Here is a 12640-nt window from a genome sequence, read left to right as displayed (position 1 = left end):
TTTTGACAGTTTTATCATACTAATAAACTATGCTCTGATGATGATGATAATGAATACTAACACTTATATAAGATTTACCATGTACCAATCACTGTTCTAAGCACCTAACCTGTGTTAATTAATTCCCTCATAAACCTTACTAACTCATTCAATCATAAGACATCAGGTAGGTAATATTATAATCCATGTTAGTGACGAGAAAACTGAGGCATGGACAAGTTACTTAATCTGCCCAACAACTTAAGTGGCAGAGGAAGAAATTGGTCTTAGGTAATCTGGTTCCAGAATTTGCATATGCTTTAAGTTATATCACTAACCTACAGTCACATAACTAATAAATAGAAAAGCCATCAATATAGCCCCAATCTTTTGCTTTGGCCTCCACATCAAAACATTTCCCTAATATATCCAGTAAGAGGCTTACAGAAAAGGTGGCATAAAAATATACCACATCTAAAAACTAGGTAGTATACAAGGTACTCAAACATATAAACAAAGAATCTTTTCTATCCTTAGTCCAAACATCACATGAAAATAAAGTTATTCATATAGCTAATCGTGACTTACCTTCTATGGTATGTTATAATATAAAACCAATTATTTATTGTAAGATGTCAAGGACTTTAAAATAAAATGCACTGTTCCATCAAAATCAAAAGTTCTGCTTTTGCAAACCCTAATTTTTGTTCCAAAGTTAATAAATCTTGGATTCTAAAATTATATCTATATATATTTATGTGTGTGTATGTGTATAATTCCTTTCAATAACACCTAAATTATCTTAGTGATTCTAGTTTCTAGATTTCCTTTGTTCCAACAGACTTTATCCTGAAAACTCTTTGTAGGCTTTGTTATTTAAGATAACCTTCTCAGTAAAAAAAGAAAAAGGAAAATCCACGAATCTCCATCCCATATCACAGTCTTTTTAGGAAAGAAATAGGGGGAAACAGACAATCCTGAAATGAGGACCACTGTACAAAATAGCTGACCTGTACTCTTCTCCAATGTCATTATCATGGAAGGCCCTATTATGAAAAACAAAGAAAAGCTAATAAACTATTCCAGGTTAAAGGAAACCAAACAAATGTGACAACTATGCAATCTATGATTGTGAATCAGACAAATGGTAAAATTTTAATGTGAACTATATATTAGATAACAGCAATAAAAAATGTTGTTTCCTGAATTGATTATTATATTGTGGTTAAGTAGGAAATATTTTAGAGTGAAGGATCATGATTGTCTACCACTTTTTCTCAAACGGTTCATCATTATCATCGTAATGGTAGAGGGGGAAGGGGAAAAGGAAAAGTAAATACAGAGAGAGATAAAGCAAATTCCATAAAATGTTTATAATTGGTGAAACTGGACAATGGGCATGCAGGTGTTCAGTCTAGCAATTTTGTAACTATTTGGTACATTTGAAATTGTTTTTAATGTTAAGAAGAAATAGAAAAGATGAAAAATGTCATTATAATGAGGAAAATGACTTTCTTAGAGTCACTCATTGAACAATGAGGAGAGACAGACGCCAAGCTAATGTTCAGTCACTGCATTATTCTATCAATTTTCTCCCCCTTTCTCTTTCATAAAGTCGAGGTACTAACATTACTTTCCTGAAAACTCTTAAAGAGATGGCTCTCCTACTTAATTAAAATTTCTCTTTATTATAATACATCCTACTCAGCAAAACTTTCTTTTTTAATCAGAATACTTAATTCATTTATTGCTCCTTAGGGAGAACCAAGAGTCCTGATTGGAAACAATATAAAACATAAATTAATACAGGTTGAGCATCCCAAGTCCAAAATCCGATATGCTCCACAATCTGATGATACTCAAAGGAAATGCTCACAGGAACATGTAGGATTTCAGATTTTGGATGCTCAGCTGGTAAGTATACTGCAAATATTTTAAAATCCAAAATATGGAACACTTCTAGTCCCAAGCATTTCAGATATGGGGCACTCAATGTGTAAATACAGATGTATCATCAGTTAATAAAAGCCAGAAACCAAGAGTTGTGTTTGCTCTAGAAACTGGTGAAAAAAAAATTTTTTTTTTTTTGAGAGGAGTCTCGCTCTGTCACCCAGGCTGGAGTGCAGTGGCTCGATCTCTGCTCACTGCAAGCTCCGCCTCCCAGGTTCACGCCATTCTCCTGCCTCAGCCTCCCAAGTAGCTAGGACTTCTTCTTAAATAATTTTGTACCTCCAGTCCTTGCATTAAAGCTCTCTGCCAACTGACAGTTTTGCCTCCAACTTCCAAACTCATTGTTAATTGCAAACACAGGCATTGTTGGCCAGCTAAATTTTACTGCCTTTAATGTCAATGATCTATAAAACTCCACACTCTAGGTTGACAGGTATCACTCTCCATGGTGACAACTGTCTCCTCCTTTAAAAGTGAATGGGCGTGCAGCTGGGACACATGGATGAAGAGGATTTCTGGGGTGGTGGTATTGCTCTACTTCTTAACCCAGGCAATGTTTACATAAATATGTTCAGTACATAATAAATAAAAAGTTGTATGCTTATAATTTTTTTATTTTTATCTATGTATAATTCAATTAAAAGTCTATTAATTAACAAATTTTCTCCTGCAAGTTTTCCCTTACTGATTTATCAGTTTCTGATCACTCTTCAACTCTTTTATCTACTGTCTTGGCTTGGTACATGTTTATTTTTCTACTGCTCCCATTAGTATGTTCATGGATATACTGGTTCTATTCAGCTAGCTCACAAACTCTAAAACAGCAACAATGTAAAAATGCCCATATGGACACTATATACACATAAATTACATAGGTATATATTATATGGGTATACCTATAATTACCTATAATACAGGTATACCTATAATTATATAGGTATATATTATGTAATTTTATGCATATATGTATAAAATTAACTGGATATATGTTAGAAATATATGAAGCAAATCTGGAGATGGTTTACTACAGTTTTTCTGCTGCCATTTTCAATTCAGTAAGGACTTTGAGGGTCTCATCATAAGTGATTTCGACATACACTAAAATAGCTCATAAAGTGTATCCTAGGACTTTCCTATCATTTTCACTTAGGAATGTGAGCAACTGTTTTAAACTAACCTTGAAGCATCCCAGATCAAACACATATTTCCATAAAAGATAACAGTCAACAGGTAATCATGTTCCTTCCATACTTCTGCAGAGACAACGCTCTTTAAAAATAGAACTACAATTCCTACCTGGGAGACTTCTTTGTTCATAGTGATCCTCAAAACAGATATGGTCAAATCTTGTGTTCCAGAGGGTAGCTTCCCGGGGAATGGGATAATGATGTTTTCCAGAGATGGCTCTAGTCTCTTCACTCTCACCTCATTTAAGGCCAGTTATATAAACAACTAGAATAAAAAGACAAAAATAAAAGCAGAAGGGATGTTAGATTGCCATTTTATTCTCCAATGAATAATAAAGGTCAGATATGCGAGAAAAGAAAAAAAATGCAACTTTTAGAGTGAAATGGAAAAATATTTCCAAAAGACAATGAATAAAGATCTCATTTTACAGCTTAAGTCCTTTCTGGTGATTAAGTATATACTCCTATTTGAGAATGCTGCTTAGGTAATACATAATTGCATCTACCCGTAAACTTCTGAAGGACTCATTTATATGTCTTTTAAAAGTTGTTTCTGGCTGCATTTGTATATTTATCCTTCTTCCTACTTATAAATTCTGATTTTTTCATATTTTCAGTTATCACATAATTCTTTACTTATGTAATACTCCTATAATATTTTATCTTCAAATTTCTGATTGAAAAAGTTTATAAACATTTTATATTTGTAATACTTCAAAAAGATGTTAGTTGAGCTCTGGTTCTAGTAATGAAGAACTACCTTATATCAAACTAATTTGCCTACAGATAACAGTTATAAACTCTGGACAAAATATAAAAAACAACTGTTTGAAGAAACTGGAAAGTGACCAAAGCAGACAGAAATTGTAGGGGTTCTGATCATTGAAAGAAAGGAATTATATTGGGTGAGATACACACTTATGAGACTCCCCTGGAAGGGAACTCTTCCCAGTACTCCCACTTAAGTGCAGAGAGGCTAGGTTTAAAGGAGGAAACCACAGTCTCATTGGCTTGAGGCATTAAAGAATGTAGATCAGAGCTAAAAGAAAGCTGGAAACTGAGTAGACAAGATTACAGACCTTACTTGAATTTTGCCAGTTTTTGCATGCACTCATTTTCTCTATGTCTTTTTTACAATTCTGTGACATTTTAGCACATGTACAGATACATATAACTACACCACAATTGAGATTCACTGCTCCATCACCACAGCTGAATTGTTTCATGCTGTTTATAATCACATCCACCTTCCCCTTTCTTTAACTCTTGACAACTGCAATCTGTTCCCTATTTCTATAATTTTTGTCACTTTGAGAACACTACATAAATTGAATCATATAACATGGAATCTTTTCAAGTTGGCTTTTTTCACTCAGCATAATGCCCTTGAGATCCATCCAGTTTGGTGCATGTATCAGTAGTTCATTCCTTTTTATTGCTCCATGGTACAGTGGTGCCACAGTTTTTTTCACCATTTGTCCTTTAAAGTGCATTTGGGTTGTGTTTAGTTTTTGGCTATTACAAATAAAAGCTGCTATGAATATTTTGTGTACAGGCTTTTGTAAAAACATTCGTTTTCATTTCAATGCCCAGGACTGTAATTGCTGAGTTGTATAGTTAAGTGTATGTTTACCAGCCAGTAATTTAGCTGTCTACTAGAAGATAAATCAATACTCTTCAAAAAGAGATAACAATCCACAATGTCATCCACAACATCCAGTACACAATAAAAAATTATTAAACATGCAAAGAAGGTAGAAAATGTAACTCCGTAACTCCAGATCAGGAGAAAAGGTGGTCAACTGTAACACACCACAAGATGATTTAGGTGTTGGAAATACCTAACAAAGATGTGAAAGTAGCTATTATAAATATGTTTAAAGATTTTTAAATATATATATATTTGTATCTATATATAAAATGGGTAAACACATGAGAAATACTGGCAGCAAATGGAAACTGAGAAAGAAATAAATGGAAATTCAAGAGCTAGATCATTCAATAGCAAATTTTAAGATTCACCGGCCAGACTTAACAACAGATTTGTGACAGCAGAAAAACAAGTCAGTGAACTTGAAATGAAAATAATACCCAGTCTGAAGAAGAAAGAGAAAAGAAACCACACAACCACACACAACCACACACACCCCTTCTATAATCTGGGGAAAACACACACACACACACACACACACACACACACACACACACGCCTTCTGTAATCTGTTGGCAATACCAAGCATGTAATTGATGAGAGGCGAAAGACACTGGGGCAGAAATAGTATTATGGGAAAATAATGATAGAAAATTTCCAATATTTGGTGAAAAATAAACAGTGAGATCCAGAGTCTCAATAAATCCCACTCAGAACAAATATAGAGAAACTCTGGCAAAGTCCAGTCAAACCGCTAAAAAAAATTAAGACAAAATTTTGAAACTAGCTTGGGCAATGCAGCACATCACATACAAGAAAACAAAGATATAAATGGTAACTGGTTTCTCATTGATAACAACAAAGGCAAGAAGATAATGGAATAATTTCTTCCATTAAAATGCTGAAGGGGGGTGGGGAGCCCTATCAACCCACAATTCTATATCCAGCAAAAATATCCCTTCGAAAAACTGAAGGCAAAATTAAAAAACACTTTCACATAACCAAACATAATCTGTTATAAGATTAATATATAAGAAATACTAAAGGAACTTTTTCAGGCTAAAGGGAGATGATGCTAGATAAAGTCAGATCTACAAAACAGAAGCAAAAGCATCAGAAATCATAAATATGAGGGTAAATAAAAAGGACTATGTATTTTTTATTCTTTAAAAGGTGTATTTATTCTTTTTATTCTTTAAAAGATGTATGCATTCTTTCTTTAAAAGTGATTATATAAAAATATATTAAAATATATAAAATATTGTGGAGTTTGTAATATATTAAATGTTAATTATATTACAATAATAGCACAAAGGATGGGAAGGTATAAATGCAATTATACTGTTGCAAGGCTCTTAAATTTTACATAAAGTATTACAATGTTAACTATAAATAAATTTATAAATTAAGGATATATATTTTAATTCCTAGAGCAGCCACTTAAAAATTATAAAAGAGTAGTGTTCAAAAGGTTATAAAGGAATTTGAAAATATAAGAAAGTATAGCTAAAAAGTTAACAGGAATTGTCAGCACTCTACTAAAAAATATTTGGTTAACCCAAAAGAAAGCAAGAAAGTAGGAAAAGAAGAACAAGGAACAAATGGTATCTTAAACCCAACCATATTAATTAAATATAAAATAACTAAACATTACAATTAAAAGAAGGAAACTAGAGAAAAAGCAAACCCACACTATATGCTGTCAATAAGAGATATAGTTTAAATATAAAGATACAAATAGGTTGAAAGTTTAAAAAATGGAAAGAATATATTACACAAACAGCAAACATAAGAAAGCAATATAAATATCAGCGAAAGTAGACTTCAGGACTAGGAATGTAACTAAACATAAAAAGGGAAGTTTCCTAAAAGAGCCAATGCATCAGGAAGACAGAATCATAATTTTAAAGAAATTTTTAATTGTTTTAGAGATGGGGTCTTGCCCAGTCTGGTCTTGAGCTCCCAAGCTTAAGTGATCCTCCTACTGTGGCCTCCCAAAGTGCTAGGATTATAGATGTGAGCCACCATGACCGGACAGAATCATAAGTTATGCAAATAATAACAAAGCTTCAAAATAAATGAAGCATAAACAGAACTTAAAAGAGAAATAGAAAAATCTGTATGTATCATTGAAGATTTTAACATTCCTCTCTCAATAACAGATGAAACAACTAGATTTTTAAAAACCAGTAAGGAAATAGAAGATTTGAAGAACAGTGATGACTAGCTTGTCCTAAATGAACATTCACAGAACAGTACATCCAACAACTGGAAAATGTACATTTATTTTCAAGTGCACATGAAAATACTACTCAACATGAAACAAATGGTGAGCCATTTTTTATATAACACATTTCTAAAGATTGAAATCTTAAAGGGTATGTTCTCTCACCACTATGGAATTAAATTAGAAACCATTAACATATCCAGAAAAGTCTTAAATAGGTAGAAATTTGACAACATACCTGTTAATGACCTACATTGAAAGAAGAAAATGCAATGGAAATTAGAAAATAAGTGAAACTGCAATAAAGTAAACATATGACATCAAAATCTGTTGGATGACTCTGAAGTTGCATTTACATTCTGCATATATATATATACACATATACTTTTTTTTTTTTGAGACAGAGTCTCGCACTGTCACCTGGGCTGGAGTGCAACAGCACGATCTCCGCTTACTGCAACCTCTGCCTCCGAGGTTCAAGAGATTCTCCTGCCTCAGCCTCCCAAGTAGCTGAGATTACAGATGCCCACCACCATGCCCGGCTAATTTTTTGTATTTTTAGTAGAGATGGGGTTTCATTATGTTGGTCAGGCTGGTCTTGAACTCCTGACCTCGTGATCCGCCTGCCTCGGCCTCCCAAAGTGCTGGGATTATAGGCATGAGCCACCACGCTCGGCCTATACGCTGCTCATATTTTTAAAAAAGTTTAAAATCATAGGTATAAACTAAAAATAATACATTTAATATTCTAATCAATGGAATAAATATGGACAACTGAAAAAAACTAAAAGTTGTTTTTTTGAAAAGGTAAAAAATTGATAAAACTTTAGCAAGATTGATCAAGAAAAAGTTAAAAACACAAATTACTAATACTAGAAATATGAGGGATGTCACCCCAGATCATACAAATATAGTGTTCTGAACATTATACAAATCAATTCAGTAACTGAGATAACATGAAAAATCTCAAAAAATTAAATTTTTTATTTATTAAAATAACCACAGAAAGAAACAGACTGTATGTATTAAATAAATTTGTAATTAAAAACAAAACAAAACTCCAGGTCCAAATGGCATCACAGGTAAGTTGTATCCAATATTTAAGGAAGTAATAATAGCAATCTTACACACTTTCAGGAAAATAGGAGAGGGATATTTCCCAATGTGTTTTATTAGGCAAGCAGAACCCTAATACTAAAACCTGGAAAGATATTAACAGAAAAGAAAATCAGCCTCATGAGTACAGATTTACAAAAAAATCAAACTGAATCCAGACATATTTAAGAATAGACTATTATCAAGTGGTATATCCAAGGAATGTAAGGCTGATTTAAAATTCAGAAACCAATCTTCTGACAGTAGATTAATATCCAGAATATACAAGGAACTCAAACATCTCAACAGCAACAGCAACAACAATCTGATTTTAAAAATGAGCAAATAATCTGAACAGGCATTTCTCAAAAGACAAATGGCCAAAAGAAGTCATACAAATATATGGAAACATGCTCAACATCATCAATCATCAGGGAGATACAAATCAAAACCACAATGAGGTAATCATCTCACCCCAGTTAGGATGATAGCTATTATCAAAAAGACAAAAAATAACAAATGCTGATGAGGATGTGGAGAAAAGATAACTCTTAAACACTGTTGGTGGGAATGTAAACCAGTATAACCACTACGGAGAACAGTATGGAGGTTCCTCAAAAGAAAAGAAACTACAAATAGAACTACCATATAATCCAGCAATCCCACTACTTGTATTTGGCATTTAGCCAAATAAAAGGAAATCAGTATACTGAAGAGACGTCTGCACTACCATGTTGACTGCAACACTATTTACAATAGCTAAGATACGGAATCAACCTGGGTGTCCAACAACAGATGAATGGATAAAGAAAATGTGGCATAGATACACAACAGAGTACTATTCAACCATAAAAAAGAATGAAATCCTGCTATTCATGGCAACGTGACTGGAACTGGAAGACATTAGTGAAATAAGCCAGGAACAGAAAATTAAACATCACATGTTCTCACTCCTATGTGAAAGATAAAAAAAAAAAGGTTGATCTCATAGAAATAAAAGTAGAACATAAGATACTAGAGGCTGGGAAGGGTAGGGGGAAGAGGGATAGGGATAGAGAGAGATTTGTTGAAGGATACAAAATTATAGCTAGATAGGAGGAGTAAGTCCTAGTGTTCTATACCACTGTTGGATAACTACAGTAAACAATATATTGCATAGTTTGGCCGGGTGCAGTGGCTCACACCTGTAATCCCAGGACTTTGGGAGGCCGAGGCGGGCAGATCACTTGAGGTCAGGAGTTCAAGACCAGCCTGACCAACATGGAAAAACCCTGTCTTTACTAAAAAATACAAAATTAGCCGGACATGGTGGCACATGTCTTTAATTCCAGCTACTCGGGAGGCTGAGGCAGGAGAATGGCTTGAACCTAGAAGGCGGAGATTGCGGCGAGCTGAAATCACGCCATTGCACTCCAGCCTGGGCAACAAGAGCAAAACTCCATCTCAAAAAACAAAACAAAACAAAACAAAACAAAACAACGCCAATATATTGTATAGTTTCAAACAGCTAGAAGGAAGGTAATGAATGCTTGCAACATAAAGAAATGATAAATGTGTGAGATGAGGGATACGCTATTAATAATTATCCTGAGCTGATCACCATACATTATATGTATCAGACATCACTATGTATCCCGTAAGTATGTACAATTATTATTTGTCAATTTAAAAATTAACATAAAAAATTTAAATCCATATAATTTACCATATTAACAGAATCTTAAAAAAAACTCAATGGATGCTGAGAAAAATCAGCACCCATTCATGATAAAACTCTCAGTAAGCTAAAAATTAAAAGTTATTCCATCAATCTGATAAGGGGGATAAATGAAAAACCTACAGCTAGTATTTTATATAATGATAAAATATTGCAAGTTCTCATAATACTGCATTCAAGTCAAGAATGTTCCCTCTCCCCACTTCTATTCATCATTGTATTGAATATAGTGGAGTTCCTACTTAGGGCAAAAAGGCCAGAAAAAGAAATAAAAGTTAGGGAAGAAATAACTAAAATTGTCTTTATTTATTTAAAAATGAATTTTTTGTCAATAATTTTAAGGAATCTGAGAACCAATTATTAGAATTAAGTGAATTTGGCAAGGTGAATATACTATACAAAGGTGAATACAATAAGTGAATTTAGTAAGATGAATTCACAAGGTGAATATACAAATATCAATTGTTTCTATACAAATGTAGCAAACAATTGGAAAATAACATTTAAAAACAATTTTATCTTTTATTTATAATAGCATCAAAAACAAAATACTTTGGAATTAATAAAACCTATGGCAAGACTTAAACCTTTGCTGAAAGACACAAAAAGAGATCTAAAAAACAGTGATTTAACATGTTCATGGGTTTAAAGACTGAATAGTGTGAAGATGTTAGTCTACTCCCAGATTAATTCATATATTCGAAAAGAAAATGAATGGTTTACTTTATGCATATCTGATAATTTTACTATCAATAAACATAAACCGATTTTTAACAATACATTTGTAATGTTTTTTAATGTCTGTTTTGGGTTTTTGCTTTTTATATAAAAACTGTATTTTCTCATAAAGCAAGTCCTCAGTGACCTACAAAGGGACTTAAACTCCCACACAATAATAATGGGAGATTTTAACACCCCACTGTCAACATTAGACAGATCAACGAGACAGAAAGTTAACAAGGATATCCAGGAATTGAACTCAGCTCTACATAAAGTGGACCTAATAGACATCTACAGAACTCTCCACCCCAAGTCAACAGAATATACATTTTTTTCAGCACCACACCACACCTATTCCAAAATTGACCACATAGTTGGAAGTAAAGCTCTCCTCAGCAAATGTAAAAGAACAGAAATTATAACAAACTGTCTCTCAGACCACAGTGCAATCAAACTAGAACTCAGGATTAAGAAATTCACTCAAAACCGCTCAACTACGTGGAAACTGAACAACCTGCTCCTGAATGACTATTGGGTACATAATGAAATGAAGGCAGAAATAAAGATGTTCTTTGAAACCAACGAGAACAAAGATACAACATACCAGAATCTCTGGGACACATTCAAAGCAGTGTGTAGAGGGAAATTTATAGCACTAAATGCCCACAAGAGAAAGCAGGAAAGATCCAAAATTGACACCCTAACATCACAATTAAAAGAACTAGAAAAGCAAGAGCAAACACATTCAAAAGCTAGCAGAAGGCTAGAAATAACTAAAATCAGAGCAGAACTGAAGGAAATAGAGACACAAAAAACCCTTCAAAAAATTAATGAATCCAGGAGCTGGTTTTTTGAAAAGATCAACAAAATTGATGGACCGCTAGCAAGACTAATAAAGAAGAAAAGAGAGAAGAATCAAATAGATGCAATAAAAAACGAAAAAGGGGATATCACCACCGATCCCACAGAAATACAATCTACCATCAGAGAATACTACAAACACCTCTATGCGAATAAACTAGAAAATCTAGAAGAAATTGATAAATTCCTTGACAAATACACCCTCCCAAGACTAAACCAGGAAGAAGTTGAATCTCTGAATAGACCAATAACAGGTTCTGAAATTGTGGCAATAATCAATAGCTTACCAACCAAAAAGAGTCCAGGACCTGACGGATTCACAGCAGAATTCTACCAGAGGTACAAGGAGGAACTGGTACCATTCCTTCTGAAACTATTCCAATCGATAGAAAAAGAGGGAATCCTCCCTAACACATTTTATGAAGCCAGCATCGTCCTGATACCAAAACCTGGCAGAGACATAACCAAAAAAGAGAATTTCAGACCAATATCCTTGATGAACATTGATGCAAAAATCCTCAATAAAATACTGGCAAACCGAATCCAGCAGCACATCAAAAAGCTTATCCACCATGATCAAGTGGGCTTCATCCCTGGGATGCAAGGCTGGTTCAACATACGCAAATCAATAAATGTAATCCAGCATATAAACAGAACCAAAGACAAAAACCACATGATTATCTCAATAGATGCAGAAAAGGCCTTTGACAAAATTCAACAACCCTTCATGCTAAAAACTCTCAATAAATTAGGTATTGATGGGACGTATCTCAAGATAATAAGAGCTATCTATGACAAACCCACAGCCAATATCATACTGAATGGGCAAAAACTGGAAGCATTCCCTCTGAAAACTGGCACAAGACAGGGATGCCCTCTCTCACCACTCCTATTCAACATAGTGCTGGAAGTTCTGGCCAGAGCAATCAGGCAGGAGAAGGAAATAAAGGGTATTCAACTAGGAAAAGAGGAAGTCAAATTGTCCCTGTTTGCAGATGACATGATTGTATATCTAGAAAACCCCATTGTCTCAGCCCCAAATCTCCTTAAGCTGATTAGCAACTTCAGCAAAGTCTCAGGATACAAAATTAATGTACAAAAATCACAAGCATTCTTGTACACCAATAACAGACAAACAGAGAGCCAAATCATGAGTGAACTCCCATTCACAATTGCTTCAAAGAGAATAAAATACCTAGGAATCCAACTTACAAGGGATGTGAAGGACCTCTTCAAGGAGAACTACAAACCAC

At 33.8% G+C, this 12640-nt stretch overlaps 1 protein-coding gene across 9 annotated transcripts in view; it reads right to left on the bottom strand.

Moving 5' to 3' along the window:
- The window catches only part of NCOA1 (nuclear receptor coactivator 1), a 291562-nt gene that overhangs the window by 127061 nt on the left and 151861 nt on the right, over nt 1-12640 (bottom strand). For all 9 annotated transcript variants that reach the window (XM_058426443.1, XM_032172384.2, XM_032172388.2 and 6 more), the window contains one exon: nt 3226-3381. The gene's annotated coding sequence lies outside the window, so the exon portion shown is untranslated. The remainder of the gene's footprint in view (nt 1-3225; nt 3382-12640) is intronic.

Source organism: Hylobates moloch, unplaced genomic scaffold, assembly GCF_009828535.3.
Source record: "Hylobates moloch isolate HMO894 unplaced genomic scaffold, HMol_V3 SCAFFOLD_13, whole genome shotgun sequence".
Taxonomy (NCBI): domain Eukaryota; kingdom Metazoa; phylum Chordata; class Mammalia; order Primates; family Hylobatidae; genus Hylobates; species Hylobates moloch.
Note: the sequence above shows the minus strand (reverse complement) of the source record. Positions and strands in the feature narration are given on the sequence as shown.